Raw genomic sequence first — 22,073 nt, 5'->3', positions numbered from 1 at the left:
TTTTTACATCTACACACCGCTTTTCTCAGCTTCCAGCGCTCCGAGCCTCGTTCTGGCGGGAAAGCCCGGCTCTGTCTGCGGATTGGCCTTGATGAGCTGGGCTGAGCGTTCATTGGCTGGCGAGGAGAGCGCGAGGCTAAACATATGGGTGCGCGAGTAGTGCAGAACCCATAGCTGGCACGCGACAAGCAGTGAGTAAAAGGGCGGGAAACGTCAGCCATTCGGATGCCTGGAACCGGGTTTGGCCTAGGTGTGAGGGGTATGTGTGTCAGCATTAGGTGTGAGGGGTCTGTGTGTCAGCATTAGGTGTGAGGGGTCTGTGTGTCAGCATTAGGTGTGAGGGGTATGTGTGTCAGCATTAGGTGTGAGGGGTATGTGTGTCAGCATTAGGTGTGAGGGGTCTGTGTGTCTGTATTAGGTGTGAGGGGTCTTTGAGGGTCTGTGTGTGTCAGCATTAGGTGTGAGGCGCCTGTGTGTCAGCATTAGGTGTGAGGGGTCTGTGTGTCAGCATTAGGTGTGCGGGGTCTGTGTGTCAGTGTTAGGTGTGAGGAGTCTGTGTGTCAGTATTAGGTGTGAGGGGTCTGTGTGTGTCAGCATTAGGTGTGAGGGGTATGTGTGTCAGTATTAGGTGTGCGGGGTCTGTGTCAGCATTAGGTGTGCGGGGTCTGTGTCAGTATTAGGTGTGAGGGGTCTGTGTGTGTCAGTATTAGGTGTGAGGGGTCTGTGTGTCAGTATTAGGTGTGTGGGGTCTGTGTCAGCATTAGGTGTGCGGGGTCTGTGTGTCAGTGTTAGGTGTGCGGGGTCTGTGTCAGCATTAGGTGTGAGGGGTCTGTGTGTGTCAACATTAGGTGTGAGGGGTCTGTGTGTCAGTATTAGGTGTGCGGGGTCTGTGTCAGCATTAGGTGTGCGGGGTCTGTGTGTCAGTGTTAGGTGTGAGGGGTCTGTGTGTCAGTATTAGGTGTGAGGGGTCTGTGTGTCAGTATTAGGTGTGAGGGGTCTGTGTGTCAGTATTAGGTGTGAGGGGTCTGTGTGTCAGTATTAGGTGTGAGGGGTCTCTGTGTCTGTATAGGTGTGAGGGGTCTGTGTGTGTCAGCATTAGGTGTGAGGGTCTGTGTGTGTCAGCATTAGGTGTGAGGGGTCTGTGTGTCAGCATTAGGTGTGAGGGGTATGTGTGTCAGTATTAGGTGTGAGGGGTCTGTGTGTCAGTATTAGGTGTGAGGGGTCTGTGTGTCAGTATTAGGTGTGAGGGGTCTCTGTGTCTATATAGGTGTGAGGGATATGTGTGTCAGCATTAGGTGTGGGGGTCTGTGTGTGTCAGCATTAGGTGTGAGGGGTCTGTGTGTCAGCATTAGGTGTGAGGGGTATGTGTGTCAGTATTAGGTGTGAGGGGTCTGTGTGTCAGCATTAGGTGTGAGGGTCTGTGTGTGTCAGCATTAGATGTGAGGGGTCTGTGTGTCAGCATTAGGTGTGAGGGGTCTGTGTGTCAGCATTAGGTGTGAGGGGTCTGTGTGTCAGCATTAGGTGTGAGGGGTCTGTGTGTCAGCATTAGGTGTGAGGGGTCTGTGTGTCAGCATTAGGTGTGAGGGGTCTGTGTGTCAGCATTAGGTGTGAGGGGTCTGTGTGTCAATATTAGGTGTGCAGGGTCTGTGTCAGTATTAGGTGTGAGGGGTCTGTGTGTCAGTATTAGGTGTGCGGGGTCTGTGTGTCAGTGTTAGGTGTGAGGGGTCTGTGTGTCAGTATTAGGTGTGAGGGGTCTGTGTGTCAGTATTAGGTGTGAGGGGTCTGTGTGTCAGTATTAGGTGTGAGGGGTCTGTGTGTCAGTATTAGGTGTGAGGGGTCTCTGTGTCTGTATAGGTGTGAGGGGTCTGTGTGTGTCAGCATTAGGTGTGAGGGTCTGTGTGTGTCAGCATTAGGTGTGAGCGGTCTGTGTGTCAGCATTAGGTGTGAGGGGTATGTGTGTCAGTATTAGGTGTGAGGGGTCTGTGTGTCAGTATTAGGTGTGAGGGGTCTGTGTGTCAGTATTAGGTGTGAGGGGTCTCTGTGTCTGTATAGGTGTGAGGGGTATGTGTGTCAGCATTAGGTGTGAGGGTCTGTGTGTGTCAGCATTAGGTGTGAGGGGTCTGTGTGTCAGCATTAGGTGTGAGGGGTATGTGTGTCAGTATTAGGTGTGAGGAGTCTGTGTGTGTCAGCATTAGGTGTGAGGGGTCTGTGTGTCAGCATTAGGTGTGAGGGTCTGTGTGTGTCAGCATTAGGTGTGAGGGGTCTGTGTGTCAGCATTAGGTGTGAGGGGTCTGTGTGTCAGCATTAGGTGTGAGGGGTCTGTGTGTCAGCATTAGGTGTGAGGGGTCTGTGTGTCAATATTAGGTGTGTAGGGTCTGTGTCAGTATTAGGTGTGAGGGGTCTGTGTGTCAGTATTACGTGTGAGGGGTCTGTGTGTCAGTATTAGGTGTGAGGGGTCTGTGTGTCAGCATTAGGTGTGAGGGGTCTGTGTGTCAATATTAGGTGTGCAGGGTCTGTGTCAGTATTAGATGTGAGGGGTCTGTGTGCCAGTATTAGGTGTGAGGGGTCTGTGTGTCAGTATTAGGTGTGCGGGGTCTGTGTCAGTATTAGGTGTGAGGGGTCTGTGTGTCAGTATTAGGTGTGAGGGGTCTGTGTCAGTATTAGGTGTGAGGGGTCTGTGTGTCAGTATTAGGTGTGAGGCGTCTGTGTGTCAGCATTAGGTGTGAGGGGTCTGTGTGTCAGTATTAGGTGTGAGGGGTCTGTGTGCCAGTATTAGGTGTGAGGGGTCTGTGTCAGTATTCGGTGTGAGGGGTCTTTGTGTGTCAGCATTAGGTGTGAGGGGTCTGTGTGTCAGCATTAGGTGTGCGGGGTCTGTGTCTGTATTAGGTGTGAGGGGTCTGTGTGTCAGTATTAGGTGTGAGGGGTCTGTGTGTCAGTATTAGGTGTGAGGGGTCTTTGTGTGTCAGCATTAGGTGTGAGGGGTCTGTGTGTCAGCATTAGGTGTGCGGGGCCTGTGTGTCAGTATTAGGTGTGAGGGGTATGTATGTCAGTATTAGGTGTGCGGGGTCTGTGTCAGTATTAGGTGTGAGGGGTCTTTGTGTGTCAGCATTATGTGTGAGGGGTCTTTGTGTGTCAGCATTAGGTGTGCAGGGTCTGTGTGTCAGTATTAGGTGTGAGGGGTCTTTGTGTGTCAGCATTAGGTGTGAGGGGTCTTTGTGTGTCAGTATTAGGTGTGAGGGGTCTGTGTGTCAATATTAGGTGTGAGGGGTCTGTGTGTCAGTATTAGGTGTGAGGGGTCTGTGTGTCAGTATTAGGTGTGAGGGGTCTCTGTGTCTGTATTAGGTGTGAGGGGTCTGTGTGTGTCAGTATTAGGTGTGAGGGGTATCTGTGTGTCAGTATTAGGTGTGAGGGGTCTGTGTGTCAGTATTAGGTGTGAGGGGTCTGTGTCAGTATTCGGTGTGAGGGGTCTTTGTGTGTCAGCATTAGGTGTGCGGGGTCTGTGTCTGTATTAGGTGTGAGGGGTCTGTGTGTCAGTATTAGGTGTGAGGGGTCTGTGTGTCAGTATTAGGTGTGAGGGGTCTTTGTGTGTCAGCATTAGGTGTGAGGGGTCTGTGTGTCAGCATTAGGTGTGCGGGGCCTGTGTGTCAGTATTAGGTGTGAGGGGTATGTATGTCAGTATTAGGTGTGCGGGGTATGTGTCAGTATTAGGTGTGAGGGGTCTTTGTGTGTCAGCATTATGTGTGAGGGGTCTTTGTGTGTCAGCATTAGGTGTGCAGGGTCTGTGTGTCAGTATTAGGTGTGAGGGGTCTTTGTGTGTCAGCATTAGGTGTGAGGGGTCTTTGTGTGTCAGTATTAGGTGTGAGGGGTCTGTGTGTCAATATTAGGTGTGAGGGGTCTGTGTGTCAGTATTAGGTGTGAGGGGTCTGTGTGTCAGTATTAGGTGTGAGGGGTCTCTGTGTCTGTATTAGGTGTGAGGGGTCTGTGTGTGTCAGTATTAGGTGTGAGGGGTATCTGTGTGTCAGTATTAGGTGTGAGGGGTCTTTGTGTGTCAGCATTAGGTGTGAGGGGTCTTTGTGTGTCAGTATTAGGTGTGAGGGGTCTTTGTGTGTCAGTATTAGGTGTGATGGGTCTGTGTGTCAGTATTAGGTGTGAGGGGTCTGTGTGTCAGTATTAGGTGTAAGGGGTCTATGTGTCTGTATTAGGTGTGAGGGGTCTCTGTGTCTGTATTAGGTGTGAGGTGTCTGTGTGTCAGTATTAGGTGTGAGGGTCTGTGTGTGTCAGCATTAGGTGTGAGGGTCTGTGTGTGTCAGCATTAGGTGTGAGGGGTCTGTGTGTCAGCATTAGGTGTGAGGAGTCTGTGTGTCTGTATTAGGTGTGAGGGTCTGTGTGTGTCAGCATTAGGTGTGAGGGGTCTGTGTGTGTTAGCAATAGGTGTGAGGGGTCTGTGTGTGTTAGCAATAGGTGTGAGGGGTCTGTGTGTGTTAGCATTAGGTGTGAGGGGTCTGTGTGTCAGCATTAGGTGTGAGGAGTCTGTGTGTCTGTATTAGGTGTGAGGGTCTGTGTGTGTCAGCATTAGGTGTGAGGGGTCTGTGTGTGTCAGCATTAGGTGTGAGGGTCTGTGTGTGTCAGCATTAGGTGTGAGGGGTCTGTGTGTCAGCATTAGGTGTGAGGAGTCTGTGTGTCTGTATTAGGTGTGAGGGTCTGTGTGTGTCAGCATTAGGTGTGAGGGGTCTGTGTGTGTTAGCAATAGGTGTGAGGGGTCTGTGTGTGTTAGCAATAGGTGTGAGGGGTCTGTGTGTGTTAGCAATAGGTGTGAGGGGTATCTGTCAGTGCTGAATCTGAGCTCTCACTCATAGGACTGAGGGTGAGTGAGGCACTTGCATCCTCAGCTTCCCTCCATCCATCTGCTTCATGAACAGCAAACACGTGAGTCAGCAGCTCCATCTCCAACCTCCCTCTCCTCTGGGAAATGCATTATATCTATGTATATTATATAAGTTACTGTTATAATGATGGGACGTATGTCAGTATACTCCCAGGAGTTGTGTTACCACAGGGCAACTTCACAAAACAAATTATTTTTAGAAAAAAGGGGGGTTTCTTTTCAAAATACTCACTTTCCCCCCCTAATTTTACAACAAAAAATACAGTAAAAACCTTGTTAAAATCAGATTGAAAGAAGTTTTGCAGCAAAGTTGATAGCGGGTCCCAAAAAAATGGAAATCAACTTATCAGTGGGATTTGGCTTCTGTTAAAAGGCAGGAGTGGACAACCCATTCAGATCAAGTATCCAGTACGAGCAAACTGACTGTGAATCTCACTGGGAGTCGGTGTCCTGCAAATAAAGACGTTTGTACTTGTACAGTCCCAATGCACTTGATATGTTTATATATAATATAGGCATACGCTTATAGGGGTCTATGTTAAAATGGACAAGAAGCAAAAGGTGACACTGCCCATTTGCATGTCATTACCCAGAATCCCTTGCTGCAGTGGAAGCAATGTATGCTAAGGGATAATGGGGACAGGCAGGGCCGCAGACCTTTCTGAGACATGTAAATGTGCTCACAACGTGGTATTTGTATTGGCTATAAATAATGTATCAACTTTTTCTTTTACATATTGCTTTCATCTTCCCGTTTACCAGGTGTTAAATGTCTGAATGTTTTCACATTGTTGTTATTCCACTACATGTTAACAAGCGGGGCGGCTATGCTCAGATTGAACAGCTGTCTTATTTATCTGTGGTCACTTCGTCTCATTAGCTGTACTATATTTCCAAGTAGGAGCAGTCAGGGCCGTCTTAACGTATGGGCACGCTGGGCAGTTGCCCGGGGGCCCCACAGCATAGGGTGGCCACACGCGTCCACCAATGCTCTCCCCCCACCCGGCACCCCTGCTCGCTCTCCCCCCGCCCGGCACCCCGGCTCCGCTCACTCTCCCCCCGCCCGGCACCCCGGCTCCGCTCGCTCTCCCCCCGCCCGGCACCCCCGGCTCCGCTCGCTCTCCCCCTGCCCGGCACCTCGGCTCCGCTCGCCTAACCCCCTCCCCCCCCCCCCCCCCCCCCCCCCCCCGCTCGGCACCCCGGCTCCGCTCGCTCTCCCCCGCCCGGAAGTGGAACCCTGGCTCCGCTCGCTCTCCCCCGCCCGGAAGTGGAACCCTGGCTCCGCTCGCTCTCCCCCGCCCGGAAGTGGAACCCTGGCTCCGCTCGCTCTCCGCCCGCCCGGCACCCCGGCTCGCGTCACAACCACTCGCAGCCTAGCAGTGCAGCACTTCCGGTGCCTGCTGCTGCTAGTGAGCGCGTGGGAGGCTGGGAGCGACAGTGTAGGCCGGGCCCCGGGCACTGCTTTGCCCGGGGGCTCCTAATGTTCTTAAGAGGGCCCTGGTAGCCGTAGGGGCCCACTCAATACACTCCAATAGCAACTGGACCTGCTTTGTTGAGTCTCATTTTGATGAGTCGCCCTCGCAATGAGTTTGCGCTGTGACTCCACTATCAAAAGCCAACTCGAAATCGTCTCCGCTGTGTTTTATGGCGTGGCACCGTTTAGTAAATATATGGCTCGCAACGCCTTAGTAACCCTCCTTGGCATTTAATGGATTTGAGTTACATAGTAGATGATAGTGATGTACCGGGTACCTGGAAATTACCCGGTACCCGGCGCTTTTCAACTACCTGGAAGTTACCCGGACCCGGCAGCAGGGGGATGGAACCGGCACCAGTTGAAGACGTGAAGACTTAGGCCCGGGCCATAGAGGGGTGGGGAGAGCGGAGGCGCGCTAACGCTGAAGCTCGCCTGCTTCAGTCAGCGCGATTGCACGGACTTGCAGGCGAGCCAGTGTGCGCGAAGGGAGCCGGGGGGAGGTGGTTGGAGGCGGGGCTGAAAAACAGCTTGGCGCTTGGCTGAAAACTCCAAAGCCTGAGCACGCCTGCGGACGCTCGCGTGAGCCCCCTCTCAAGGCATCCTCATTGAGGATGCAGGGGCTCAGCGCGGAGCGTCCGCACGCCTCAACGCGGCCTTTCCGTCTATGGACGCAGCCTTACCTGCAGCCAGCGGCGGAGGGTGAGGAAGACCGCTACATATGGTGAGGAGGACCGCGGCGACATCGTGGAAGCAGCAGCAGACATTCTGGTGGCGGTGGAAGCAGAAGACGTCCTTGTTGAGCCGGTGGGAGCAGCGGAACACAGCACAGCTGATGGAGGTGGGAGCTGGGAAACCATGTGACTGGATCAGGAGCGTTCCTATTGGACAGCCTGGGAGGAGCTGGCTGTCCAATAGGAACGCTCCTGCTCCGGCCACATGGTTCCGCGGCTCCCACCGGCTCAACACGGTTGTCTTCTGTTGTCACCGCCACCAGGATGTCTGCTGCTGGTCCCACGATGTCGCCGCGGTCCTCCTCACCATATGTAGCGGTCTTCCTCACCCTCCACCGCCAGCTGCAGGTATGTCTATGCAACCCGTCCGGGTATCCGGTACCCGGTCAGGCAAAATGTCTCATTTTGCCCGGGTACCCTTTACCCGGCATAATATAGGACTCGTTACAACACTAGTAGAAGAGGTTGAAAAAAAGACATATGTCCACCGCGTTCAACCTATGCTAAATTTAGATGACAGCTACTTTATCCTAGATTTGTAATTACAGTATATTGATCCAGAGGAAGGCAAACAAAAAACCCCAGGGACACATTGTCCAATGATATCTCATAAGGGGAAAACTGAATTCCATCCCAATTCCAAATAATGGCAATCAGAGTTGTAGTGTTAGGTATTGTAGGAATTTGGGTCTGTGACCCACTTGGTACTTCTGGTGATAGTAAAGGCCTTGTCCCTGTCCGGATAACTACTCTAAGTAACAAGGAATTGATAAATATTGAAATTTTGTTAGTGTGTGTTTATTTAAACAATGTGTGTGTTTATTTGTTTTATCACTTATTCAGCCGAGCCTTATTAGCAACATTGCTATCTATATTGTCGTCAATATACAGTACTTATAGCCAAGGTCACATCTTGTCAGCTTGGAGTAGCTGTGACGAGGGAGCAGCAAGACTCCCAAAATAAAGGTTAAGCCCAGCCAGCCCCATCAGGCCAAGTCCCCTTTCCCCCATTCGCTTGTATTATGAAGCCCTCTGTTTTTAGACTATAGATGCTTTAGCCCCTTTTTGACTCTCTTTGCCATACACCTTACTGTATTAAGATATGCTTATTGTGTGTGAAGTGTACTGTGTTGCCTGCAACCCCTGTCCCCTTGTAAGGTATAGCTCTTTTTGTGTATACAGTATAGCAGGGGTGCGCAAACTGGGGGCCGCAAGATTTTTTGGGGGGGCGCGGTGGTTACAGAGGCCCCGTGCTCTTCCCCAAGGCATTTAAATTAAATGATGGGGGGCCGCGCGTGGCCTCTGCAACTCAACTTACCGAGATTCAGCCGGCTTCGGGACGCTTTGCCATGGCAACGTGGTGTCAAATGATGCCGCGGGTCATGTGACGCCGCATGACCCCGTGGCATCATTTGATGCCGCACTAAGGTAAGGCGTAGTGCACGAGTACTGGGGGAGAGCAGGCAGGGGGGCGCAGCAACAAAAGTTTGCACACCCTTGCACTATAGGATTATCACTCTGTGTACGTTGAATTAATTTCTTCAGCATGTACCATTTGCATCCAATTGTCATCCGATGTGCTTTGTACAAGATGGCTGTTTTGTGTGTGCTCACAGAGGATGCAGTCACGTAGCCCTCATTTTTCATGGATTTGGGGTTTGTCAAGTGCAGTTTTATCAGGAAGGGCCTTAAAACGTCCCAGGACGTTGATCTGACCAGTGAATTTCCTTTATGACCAAAGGTCCAACATTACTCTGGCGACAATAACCCCTTCATGCCCCAGATTCACCCAGGTTCCCGCTATTGTCTCGGTAGCTCTTTGCTGTGTAATCCAGCCCTGAGATTGGCAGGGCCTGCTCATGTTCCGAAACACTCGTTCCATGTGGCGATTAGCTGAAGAGCTCAACCCCTCATTGGTCTCCTCATATTAGGCATTTGTAATACTAGCCAGGTTAGACACCCAGCAACAAAAAAGGGTCTCAGAGAGGTCAGCAAAATTATCAATGTTTACTAAAAACACTCGGGTAATCCACACTTATAACTCAAGGAAAAAACAGCTGGCCACGGCATAGGACAGCGATGGAAAGTAGCATCGCAGGAACAGCATGGAGGACTGTAGGAGATGTGTGCAGAGGTACGCAATGGAGACCGTTCTAAGCTGAAACTAAAATGAGGCTTTATTGCGCCTGTTCCTTTAACACAGCAAAAACATTCAAAATAAACAAAATAAAGGCCCACTCGGCTTTGGAGAATATCTACACCTTTACTCCGTCCCTCTCTAACTGGGTGGGTAGCTAAGCCAGTTACCACCCCCACACATAAACACATATAGAAATACAACAGTCCAAGAAGAAAGTCTCTTATCTGTTTGTTGTAGCTGTAGAGGAAGGCCTCTCTGCTCTCCTGGGTCAGAACCCTTGTGTGCTAAGGCAATGTCTGTGTCTAGGTATAGAGAGGTCTGGTCCCCTTGTCTTGCTATCAGCATACAGTCCTTCTGCAGCTCAAGACATCTGTTCCTCTAGTCAGCCCTAGTTGTGCGCTAAGGAAATCTTCCTGTTTCTCAGAACAGGCTTTTCTAACACAGTCTTAATCAGCCAGGTGGAGTCTGGTTGATTGCCTGTGCAATTAATCAGCCCACTGCTGGATTTAGAGACAGTTTTTCTCAACAGTGATAAGTCCCTGTTACAAGGACATTTCCTATAACATTCTCGTAACTCCCAAAAACTGTAAGGAATCGGGGAACGCGTCCCCCATGGCGTGTTCCATCCTTACCTGATGCTCCACACACCTCTGCACCGCTTACAGAGTGCGTGCGCACATGGAGCTCCTTGTACGCAGCCACGGAGGTTGGCTCCGTCCCCCACCCGCGACGCACGTCCGTCACGCGCAGCGCGCACACGTGACATCGTGTACTGCTCCCCAGCTGCGAGGCAAATCTCTCCCACCCGTCCCCTGCACCTTGCAGCCAATCTCTGCCATGCAGGCCACAGTAGATTCGTTCTGGGGCACAACATATACTCGTGAGCCTGACCTTGGAGCTCCCTACCGCAAATATATTCTTGCTTCCCCGCTCCAAGGCTCCCAATGTCTCCAAGGATCTAGCTCCTCCAGCCAGCAACACCAAGTTCCGTGCGGCCAATCGCTCTGTAAATGCTACGGTGTGTGTTCTCTTCCCTGTTTGTTTTATCTGCTCACTGAAAATACTTGTATGTATGTATGTCTTTATTTATATGTAGCAGAGTCCCCCTCCTTACCTCCGGTGAGGGGGAACTGCTTGGTTGCCTGCCAGAGCTCCGCACGAGTGGGGAGAGGTGGCGGCGGCCGCTTCAGACTGCATGCGCAGTTGTGACCAGAGAGGCGGCCATCTTTAAATGGCTTTAAAAGCCCATAGAGACTGCAATCCCCAGAATGCTTTGCGGGAATAGTGTGTCGGCCATTGTAGGATGGCTCTGCATATGCAGCCTGTGGAACTACAAGTCCCAGAATCCCTAGACGGAGGGACTGTTCCACATGGGACTGCCCAGCCAATAGGATTGTAGCAAGGGGGAAAACAGGATATCCTCCGCGTGCAGGGTCTGGACGGAGGAGGCAAAGAAGAAAGTAGTGTCCAGCGGTGTTCCTCTACTAGGCCTAGATTTTGCTCCCTAGGCCCCAGTAAGGCCCTGAGCCATAGTAGAGGAGTGTTCCCCTTACTGATATTTCTGCACCGTGACCGGACAGCCACACAGTGCTCTGCGACCTGGGATCAGGCCGCAGTACCCCAAAACATTCATGTGAGACCCTCTGGCTGGAGCTCCGCTCACGAGGAGGATGGGAATTGCTGGGACAGAACACCAGGGGTATTGGTGCCACAGCACCCTCAGTACTTTGGGGGAACCACCACGCGTTGGAGCACTGGGTTCATACTGTGGGTACAGTTATTACAGTATATGTTTTCTGTGTTACTATGTGTGTACAGTAAACCTTAGTTATATACGTTGTGTGGTGTATTACTTATTACTGCTTGTTGCTTCCTGTGAGGTGTTATCCTGCCAACTCTGGGATCCCTCAGAGGCGGAGGCACCGAACGCAAGGAAAAAGAGTTCACCCCAGGCTCCCAGAGGTGGAGGCTTAGGCCTTCTGTGAGCAAACAGGTACAGCAGCGCGCGTAGTTGCCCGCGTAGTTCCCTTAGGCATAGGGAAAGGGGGCTACATACTGTATACAGCGCCTTTAATGTACATAGCGCTTCACAGCAGTAATACACATGACAATCATATAAATAACAAATAATACAAATAACACATAAAGGGGAGAAGTGCTTCAGACATAAAAGTAACATTTAGGAAAAGGAGTCTCTGCTCCGAAGAGCTTACAGTCTAATTGGTAGGAGGAACATGCAGATACAGTAGGAGCGTGTACTGGTAAGTGCGTCTGCAAGGGGCCAAGCTTTATGTATCGGGTGTATAGTGTTAGCCACAGAGCTACTCATATGTCTTGTTAAGCAGGTGTGTTTTAAGGTGGGTCTTAAAGGTGGATAGAGAGGGTGTGATGCTGAAGAGGTAACCAGGCTCACTTATAAAGGTTAAGCCCGTTTGGTTACCTCTGACCCATGTGTTGGGGTTCAGGAGTGTCAGTTCTTGGACACAACTGTTGTAAAAGCATTACCTGTAATTATGCGGCTACTGTACAAAGAATTTTTGTGTTTTTACCTTTGCAGGGATGCCAGCAAACAGGGATTGCTGTGGTAAGAATTTCAGGGGGGGGGGGGGGGAGAGGGGTTGCAGAGAAAGTGTTGTCAGATTGTGTCTATCTAGTCAGGGCCCAGATTTGCTGGTTCCCCTAAAAATGTACCCAGGAATTAGGTCGGATGCCTGGATGCATGTAGACACATTGTCTCGGTAATATCTCCCCTTGGAAATGCTTGCGTGACTCACCACTAGGGTCCCTGCTTCAGCACAGCCCAGAAAGGTAAATGGGTGCATAGGGATGTAAAGTATCCCTGTAACTAGAAGGGATCCCCAGGTTAGGGGGGATACCCAATTACTGTACAGGTAACCCAGAACCTGCTTAGAGGTTCTAGGGGTACTCCAATCATCTATGAGGTTGTGAGGAGACTTTTAAAAGTCCTGTCCTAAGTTTATTGTATAGAGTGTGGGGAATATGGCTAGTAAGAAATAACGTGCAACTTCTTATTCTATTTCCCATAACTAAAAGACTTAGGATATTTTTAAAGTGTATATTTTATGGAACAGTGTGTTTAAAAGTGTATATTTTATTGAACAGTGTGTTTTAAAGTGTATATTTTATGGAACAGTGTGTTTTTAAAGTGTATATTTTATGGAACGGTGTGTTTTAAAACATATCTGCCTGTTCACAGTATTATGAGCTGGGACTTTCAGAACATGCCACTGTGTCTACCCATACAGTGGAGATGAAAGCCCAGAGGATGTCCGAGGTGTCAAGACCATTTGGACAGGAGGGAAGGACTCAAGTATTCACGTCCTGAGATCAATGGACTCTTTGCATTTCCATTGATCCCACCAGACTGGCAGGAGCTTGTCACCGCGGGAGGCAATGAGGGAACAAGGGGCAGAGGTGCCAAATTGCACATGCCCCTTGGTTCATTCAGATTTCCAGGTAACCCTGTTGTTTCTGCCAGTTTGTCTTGGATTGGTTGCTGAGAATATTCTCACGCTTCTGAAAGGGGGGTAGTATTCTGTGAATGAAAGTCAGAGATATTATAACCCCTCGCGTCCCTCAGATAGTTAGTTCTCCAGTCCTCTACAATTCTCAGATTCTAAGTTTCTAATTTGAAGTCTCCAGCAAGAAAGAGCTCCTTCATTGGAAGCTGCCTGGAATATTTTCTGTCCTGTTTTTGCAACTGTTATCAGGGTTAGGATTCCCTGCACCTAGGAGAGTATAGATTGTTACCCCAATTCCCAAGTAAGTGTGTCTTTTTGCTGTAGTTTGTGTATCATTGTAATGGGTAGATAAGTGACTTTTGGGTAATCCCGTCGGCAATCCCTGGGGGCTGGCAAACCACCATACTGGTTGGTTTTGGGTAGATTTTTATAGTTTTTAGGTGCAGCCGGTGCTGGGTTTCCGGACAGTCATAGGAACCAGGTGCTGTCAGGCTGGTAACGACTTTTAAGAGTGAAGAGGTTCACACCATCCAGTGACAGCTAGTTAAAGAGGTGGGGAAACACTGCCCCGCGTGATCCCGTTAATGCCGGACTTTACTGATTATTGAATAGTACGTGAAAACGTTATTTGCAGAACATGACTCATTTACATGCACATTCCAGTGAAGAAATACTTTATGGAATTGGACAAAGTATTTTTCACAATAAAACAACAATTTAATTAATTTGTGGAAAATACTGAATGCAACCATTAGGCTCCCTTTTAAAGCCAATATAATTGAATTAAAATGCAATTATTTAAACCCCCAAACGACTGTAGTTTGGGTCCTGCTTTGTACAGTATATTCGGAACTTTATGTGCAGTAGTTGTGTTCTTTGAAACCCATTATACTTTCTGCCCTGCTTTCTGATGCTTATAATCATTTTTAAACACTGCTTTGAAAACAACAATAAAATAACATGCTTAAAATGAACGGGACATCGACCTACACAGTGGCCCTTCCCCCTATAGCACAGAATATGTGGATCAGTTGCTCAGTGGTGTGCAAACACACTTTTATTTCTGTATACGAGAAGAACAATGACCTTGGGGTTTTTCTGACCTTTTAACTCCTTCTTTGCCGTAGTGCCTTCTGGGCGTGATGGTTTCCCCCTCTAAAATGCAGGAGTTATTTGAAATAAAGTAATTAGGGGTGAAAACAACAATCCATTATATGTTTTTTTTCTTCAAATGAGAATATAATGGCATCTACAATAAAAAAACACTACTTATTGACGCTAAAGGGGTTTCCTAGAACCAACATGAGCTAGCAGCCGTGTGAGCACATTTAATGTAAGGGATTGACCGACTGACCGACTGATCGACTGACCGACCGACCTTTTAGTTTATCAAACAAGCATTTTTTTTTAGTCATCTCAAATCTACAGGGAAATATTTTTGTTGTTGTTATTTTGGCTGTAAATTAATTCATTATTAAAATAATTATTTATCATTACCCAAACGGATAAACAGTGACAAATACTGTATTAAAATTCAGCAGACCCAAATTTAAGCAATACACATACATTTTTCACAAGGAACAAATAAGTAACACTTTGGTTATCAAATCTTTCCAGGAATGGTGTTGGGGGGTCTCTCTGCCTTTTCATATGTCTTGTTTACAATTGGAAGCCCAGGGCGAAAGCGATGTTGATCACGTTGTGATCTAGTATCGTGCTACAGACAGAAACTGCTGTCACAACATAGTCACATAGAACTTTGGGACATCAATAACACAAGGAAGAAAACTAGAAAACGTTATTTGGCAAGGACAACAGAATAGAAGAAGCACTCTTTGTATTGAGTTAAAAGTTTTTTTGTTTATAAAAAAGCAACACTTAGTGACAGACCATAAAATCAGAAGACAGACCCAGCAGTATTGTTAATTTGATGTGTGTGTTTTTACATTTGCCAGCTGTTTTAATATGAATATATATATTTTTTATATATGTGTATATATATATATATATATGTGTGTGTGTGTGTGTGTGTATATATATATATATATTGAAGCTCGGCTAACACGGTACTGATACCTCTACATATATATATATATAAATTAAAACCCTGAAGAATTCTTACCACTATAGAACAACATTGAGCCGTTTTGCAAAGGGTTTTTATTTTTGCTTTGAGCTGGATCACCACCAAAAAGTTGCCCTTTTAAGTAATTTGGATGGAGTTGAACTTGATGGATGGAAAAGTCTTCTTTTAACCATACTACACAAAGGACTTTAGTTCATCACTATTAAATTCATACATTTCTCATTAAAAAAAAAAGGATGAAATAAGCGCTGGTTTCAGGGATATATATATTTAAATTTTTGAAAGGAAGCTCTGTAATATTTTATACATAGATCAAGTTTTCCATGTGAACACAGGCTGACTGTAACGGAGAGGTGGGGGCTGTAGGTCATAGTTGAGGGGCAATGGAAGTACTTTATATGTGGTTGTAATAGAAGGGGAAAGTTTAGGCCAGGAGTAGCATGAACAGCTGGAGGAATGGGAAACAGTTACCCAAATAGTGTTGAAACTTAAGACTTTTGTGAACGGACACAAGAGTTTTTTTGTTGAGACGACGGACCGATGGGAGAAAGCAGTATGACGAAAGCTAAACAGTCTCAGCTCTCTGGATGCCCGGCCCGATGCAATTAGCCTCGCCCTTTTATGGACATTAGACTAAAACTTAATCCAAGACACCCAAACAATATGAGGTAAACGAAATTAGAACTCCCAAGTGGAAAGTTCACATGAAGGTTAAGAGGTTTGTTTTTCTAAGTCCTTTTTAGCTGGCTGTGAAGCTCGTAGTGGTAAACGAATCCCAGGACCACCAATGACATCACTTCCTTGGGGATCGCAGGCGAGATTATTGTTTTTAAATTTTTTGATGCTAATGAAACTTGTCATGCATTGGTCAGCCGTACATGTCAAGGTACCTCCATCTGTCAAAGGTACCTCTTTACACGTAAAAATGTAAAAGATCCTGTCACTGGGTTTTCAGCTTTGATTTGAAGTCATTTTAACTCGCACTCCTGTTAAAAACAAGGTCATTCTTCATGTTCTGTTGCCCCATTGAGCCAACGGCCAGATGACACTAAAGCCGTAGGTAAAAGCACATTTTTGTGGCATATTGAGGATGCTCAATCGGGGAGGGGGGGAGGGAATTGAGAAGAGATTTAGGGATGTCAGACAGCAGCTCGAAAAAGCAATGGAACCGTCACTTAAGCACGCTCCAAACGTTGCTATTCCTTCCATAAAACAAAGAGAAAGTGGCGGCTGCATGTAAAATCCTGTGATAGACTGAAATTGAGCAGTAGCTCGAGGAGTTCCAGGAAAAAGATTTTCCCGTAGACCAGACAAGCATTAAGGAACACATTCTCTCCACCAGAAGATTAATAGCTGAGGACGCAGCCGGCATATCAGAAACCGACAGAAAGGCGTCAGTCGGGTATTCCACGTCCCTTTTCCCTCCTTAAGTGTTTCCCCCCATTTTCTCATTGAAACAATTTCTTTCTTTTTTTGTATCTACTTTCGCTTTATTTTCACAAAATGACCTAACTTCCTCCTCGCCCTGACAATTATGTTAGAAATTGGCGTTGCTGACAGAGAATCCAGGATGGTGAGATTTGTAGCGTAGGTTATGGCTTTTGAGAAGTGTCGAGGAAGACCGTGACATGGGGGTGACAAAGGCTTGTGAAGAACGAAGTCTTGCGGGCGCACGGTTTGTCCCGTATGCATTATTTTAATAGCTTATTATTGTTATTTTTCTTTAACTGCACGGTCTGATAACAGAGGGCTCAAGGGCTCGCTGCCTTTTTATTACACACACATTAATCGTTCCTTTTCACCCTGTTCCACAGTTTTAGCCTTGAAAGAAGTCAGTTTAAAAAAAAAAAAAAGGAGAAAGAAATCTGGCAGACTGGGATTTCCTCTTGAAGAAAACAATCGTCAATTGTTTAAAAGACGTAACATTTTAATTGACAACAAAAAAAAAACAATAAAATTAAGTATGTTAGTAATACCACCGTGTTTGTGTGGCCATGGATTGTTATTTGTTTTTTTAATAAAACATGTTTTTTACGTATTATGTATGATGCTTGTTTCCCGTGTCCCGAATCTTTCAATCTTTCAGCTTGATTTCTGTCCATTGTGCATTTTTTCCCCCCACCCACAATGACTTCTTTCAGTCTTTACTCGGCGAATGATTTGGAAGGTGCAAAGTATCAAACTCTGCACTGGTAAAACTACGTAGTCCAAATGGTCCTTATCTGTCATCAATTTATATTTACATAGAACTTCTAAGTATCCTGCAGACTGATTTTTCTTTGTAATGTATCAGCAGAATAAAAAGTCTGGATGGGAGGATTTTATGAAAGTGTTTATTACTTGATTGCTCTGTCCAAGGAATAGAAAAGAACATTTGATGTTCTGTACTATAAACTCTTGTACGACATGTACCAATTCTTTTCAATTTGATTTTCAAGTTCCCCTAAAGAGTTTGTGTTGTTCCAAAGGGTATCTGAAAAACATTGAGGTTTCACATTGACATATATACGACTATCACTCTAGAACACTTTCACATCATGTGCTTGGGAGTTGTTATTGAAAGGCGAGCGATTGTTAAGGTTACCTTATGATGACAAGCAAAAGGGTTCATTAAAAGACTCAGTTGAATCTCCCAAGAGATCATCCACGTGGCAAACAGGGCAGAAAATGTTCTAAGCACGTCTTCATTGTGTAGCCTAGAACCGGTCATTGCTGCAGCTCTCCCTAATGAAGTCCAAAAATCTACATCCCAGAATGCCCTCTTCCACCCCTTTCCCAGTGTTTGCCTCTGTGCTATTATGGAGATGTGTTTGCTGCTCTACAATGTCCCTTGCCATCTCCTTTTCAGCTTTTTTTTTGGCATTCCACAGCAGCGCATCTAATGATTCCTGTTAAAAATTAAACAAAAAAAAATGACCCTTGTCTACTCTCTTACAGTGTTTTAACATTCCAAAGTAGAGCATCTAATGTGTCCTGTTAACCCACTGCTAAGTTCAAGGTCACATGTCAGCCTCATTCTTGGAGCGACTATTCTATGACTCAGGTTTTACAGAGCAGAAAGCCTCAGGATCCAGCCAGGAAGCCCCATGAGCTGCCTGGTCTGTAACAGGAAGCAGCTGTTTGCCAAGTCCACTCCATATAAGAAATACAGGGAGAGGTCAAATGTTAGAGATGTCCTGGCAGCTACAAAGAGTTTTTTTTATTTTTTTCGGGGACATATCTATAGCTAGAATTCTAACTACCCTGAAGCGGACGATTTCAGCCCCTCATTGACTTGAATGGGGGTTCGTGGCTGATCACAGTGCGATTGACCACATTGGGGTACATTGAATTGCACAATTAGGGACAGCTTTACTACTGTAAGTCATAAGTCACCTAACTGTGGCATAAGACAACTCGTGGCAATGGGAATAGGAAGCTTTACAGCCCTATAAGGCGTCTTGTGACTTATTACCACTTAGTATATTTGGCATTAAGATTTTTCAGTTCAATGGACCTATGGTGTCTTGCAGAGCCGTAATGTACCTTGTGTCTTAGCACCGTTTAGTAAGTTGGCCCTATCAATTTATGTCTGTATTCTTGTTATAGTGTCTTTTCATATGCAGTCACATTTTAATATTGGTTTAGTTCCTGCATGTTTGTAAACATCAACTAAGTTTTAAAGCTGGGGAAAGCAGCTGAAATGGCTTTGGATATCCTTTTGCTTCTAGCTTGAGGTAAGGCTTACCTTTTGTAATATTAAAAATGTCAAAGAATAGCATTTAGTACTTAATATTTAGATCCACATTTAGAATAACAGTTATGCTAAGCGGCAATAATAGAAGATGATATAGATGGAAAGAACTTATGAATTGATCAAAATAGTTGTTGTTTTTATTAACGCGCCTTTAACAGGCGATTGCTGGATATCACTTGTGCAGATTCAAACTTCCTAGCTTGGGTATCAGGACAGCAAAAAAAAGAGATAGATAAAATATTCTCAACCCCCCACTGATGCTTAAAAAGTTGTTCTGGGATTTAGTAATGCGTGAAGCAGCAGCAGCACCATATTAACTGTAGTCTCCAGACATTATGCAACCTTTTGCTTGCTTAATTATGCCTTGTCCTTAACAATTCCTGCCTTTACACACACAGGATCCTGCAGCGGTTGAACCTTTGCTCAAACTAAATGGAATGATTGGCTCAACCTAAACTCCACAAAGCACATTTTTTTGAGATTAGTATAGTGCTGTTCTGACAAGTTGTGTTTATACTCCACTAGTCCTTGGGTCCAGATATAAAGAGAGATGATTAGCAGGGCGGCACTGTGCAAAAAAAAAAAAAAAACCGGAAAGAGAGCCATTTTAACTCCCTGGTGACATTTCTCCTCTAGAACTGTCTGTGAGGAGGATTAGGCTCTGCTGAAAAGCTGTGTAAGGCTTGTTTTATAGTTGGCGCGCGCGTGCGTGTGCGAATACTCGTGCACGTGAAACACACTTTTTGTGTGTATGGTCTATGCTGTGAGCGATAGCTGGGCGTGGCTATGACGTGAACGGGTAGGCGTGGCCATGACGTCACACCCTGCTTCACACACAGCCACAACAACCTCATTACCTGCATCCAAAATGGCTGAAGATGTTAATGACATGCTCCTATTTCTTTATTATGGACAACATAAACATGCAAACTGCTGACAACTTCTCGCTTCCCTCCAGAACACAAAGAAAACCCTACAAAACCTGACAACTAAACCCACATGCCCCTTTAAGGCGGACATTTACATATCATACCTATGCACCACTTATACACTTTCCAGTAAAAAAAAACCCAGGCAGCTACAACATCCTACAATTGTCCCAATCTCCCATGTCCCCTTCACAACTTCTCTGTTAACATGTAGTGAGTTGAAACCCTCAGAACCTCCTCGCCCCCCAAATATCCAATGTGACCAAAGCAATTCCCCACATCTCACAGCCAATGAAATTGCAGCCTCACTCTGATTGGGTAATAGAGTGTGACGTGCAACGGCGGCAGTGCGAAAACACTTTTCAAGTCTTTCCCCCGATCTGCCGGCTCAACGCTCACTGCCGTGTGCGCGCGCTTTGGAAGTATAGAAGGTAAGGTTTAAACTCAGTCTATTATAATTGATGTGCCCGCGCGCACTATATTACACGCCTTATGCAGCAGACATAAGCTTGTAGGGGGTCCATGTTAAAATGAATTTGAAGCAAAACGTAACGCTTTGTGCTCATTTGCAAGTCATTACCCAGAATCCCTGGCTGCAGCAGAAGCACTGTATGCTAAGAGATAATGGGGAAACGCAGGGTTGCCGACCTGCCTGAGACATGTGAATGTGCTCACAATGTGGTATTTTTATTTACTGTATGCCTTGTATTTAAAATCAGAGACAGAAAATAAAACACAGACAGAGCTCAGTTTTTAGCACATCCAGTGAAACTCATACACGGTACAGTGCCTAAATATATATGTATAAATATCAAGTAAAATGGTCTTTTAGTGTAACATTTTTGGCCAAAATTGTTGTAAGCCCCTGAGCCAACTGCACGGCAGACCACAATTCAGGGGTCCCTAATGCTAATATAAATTCTTAATAACCTGTGTAGTAACAGGAAGAATGATTTATAGTAAATCTGTCAATATTAGTTGTACCGTGTATGAGTTTCACTGGATGTGCTAAAAACTGAGCTCTGTCTGTGTTTTATGTTCTGTCTCTGATTTTAAATATATATTGCCATGCTCAGTAGCACTCCTCTGTGACACTCATATGCTTATATATATGTTGTGATTATTTTGGGGGTTCAATAGGAGCTTGTTAGGTGTCCAGTATGTTTTACAATTGTTGTTCAGCTAGTCTTGGCTGATTGGAGGGTGGCAACCTCCTACCTAATTGTAGCTCACCCCCTCCCACATTTAAATGGTTAAGGGCTCACTCCATAGCATCTTCCACTCAGGGGAACTTGCTGGCTTGCAGTATGGTTGTGACAACTCTAATACAGAGTGCTTTTCCTGGTAATGTACAGGTTATTAAAAGCTTCAATCAGACTTAGAACTTTGCAACTAATATTGACAGATTTACTATAAATCATTCTTCATGTTACTACACAGGTTATTAAGAATTTATATTAGCGTTAGGGACCCCTGAATTGTGGTCTGCCGTGCAGTTGGCTCAGGGGCTTACAACAATTTTGGCCAAAAATGTTAAACTAAAAGACCATTTTACTTGATATTTATACATATATATTTAGGCACTGTACCGTGTATGAGTTTCACTGGATGTGCTAAAAACTGAGCTCTGTCTGTGTTTTATGTTCTGTCTCTGATTTTAAATATATATTGCCATGCTCAGTAGCACTCCTCTGTGAGACTCATATGCTTATATATACGTTGTGATTATTTTGGGGGTTCAATAGGAGCTTGTTAGGTGTCCAGTATGTATGCCTTGTATTCAGAATTCTTGGAAGAAAATAGTTTTAATAAGTTGATGAATACAAATATCTTATTATTTGAAACAGCCACCCATCCAAAGTATGTGTGTGTGTTTTGCTTTTGTGTTTAAAGAGCTCTTTTTTTTATATAGCATTTAATTTAATTAGCAATTGTTTCACAGTAGGCAGAAACACAACTACCTGATGGAATGATAGTGGAAGAAAGCGTTACTGTACTCTGCCATGGTACAGTTCCATGTCAGACTGGCCTGCAATCTTCCATGAAAGAGGGGAGTTAAGATCATTTTGCCACTAACATGACCTGAGTTCCAGCAACATCATTATTTGAGCAACATCTTAGTCAAAGACGTGAAAAAGAGTGCTACGTTAGATTGTAAGCTCTTCGGGACAGGGCCTCCTTTTGCCTTATGTTGCCATTTACCGCCTACTCTTATCACCCAATGGTTGTACTTTATTCACCTTCTATTGTCATTTGGTAAAGTGCTGTGTACACTGTTAGCACTATATAATTATACATATTGCAAGCACAGATAAAGAAAAAATCACTTTGCAAACCATAACGTTTGGTTAAAGGGCTTTGACAAACAAGGGTTGCTGCATTTGTAAAAACGGAGGAGAAAAAGTAGACAAAAAAATAAAAAAGGTTTGCTATATTCACCTCACGTCTGTTTCTGTCTGACTGTTTCTGGTTATGGAATTCGCATTTCGACAGGTTTTTTTTTTTTTAATCTAGTGTTTATACTTCTCTATTTTCCCTGATCCACAGCGAGGACATTAGTAAATCTAACTGAAGAACTGTTGGCAAAATTCTACTTGAATACGTTGT

The 22,073-nt window shown here is 45.8% G+C and overlaps 1 long non-coding RNA gene across 1 annotated transcript in view; it reads left to right on the top strand.

Moving 5' to 3' along the window:
• The first annotated feature begins 202 nt into the window (after positions 1-202).
• LOC142463806 (uncharacterized) overlaps positions 203-22,073 on the top strand; it is a 35,672-nt gene continuing 13,801 nt past the window's right edge. Inside the window, exons 1-2 of the long non-coding RNA XR_012787501.1 lie at positions 203-259; positions 4,857-4,926. This is a non-coding gene — a long non-coding RNA (uncharacterized LOC142463806). The remainder of the gene's footprint in view (positions 260-4,856; positions 4,927-22,073) is intronic.

Source organism: Ascaphus truei, chromosome 12 (assembly GCF_040206685.1).
Source record: "Ascaphus truei isolate aAscTru1 chromosome 12, aAscTru1.hap1, whole genome shotgun sequence".
Taxonomy (NCBI): domain Eukaryota; kingdom Metazoa; phylum Chordata; class Amphibia; order Anura; family Ascaphidae; genus Ascaphus; species Ascaphus truei.
The sequence above is the reverse complement of the archived record's forward strand: the minus strand, read 5'-3'. Positions and strand labels throughout refer to the sequence as shown.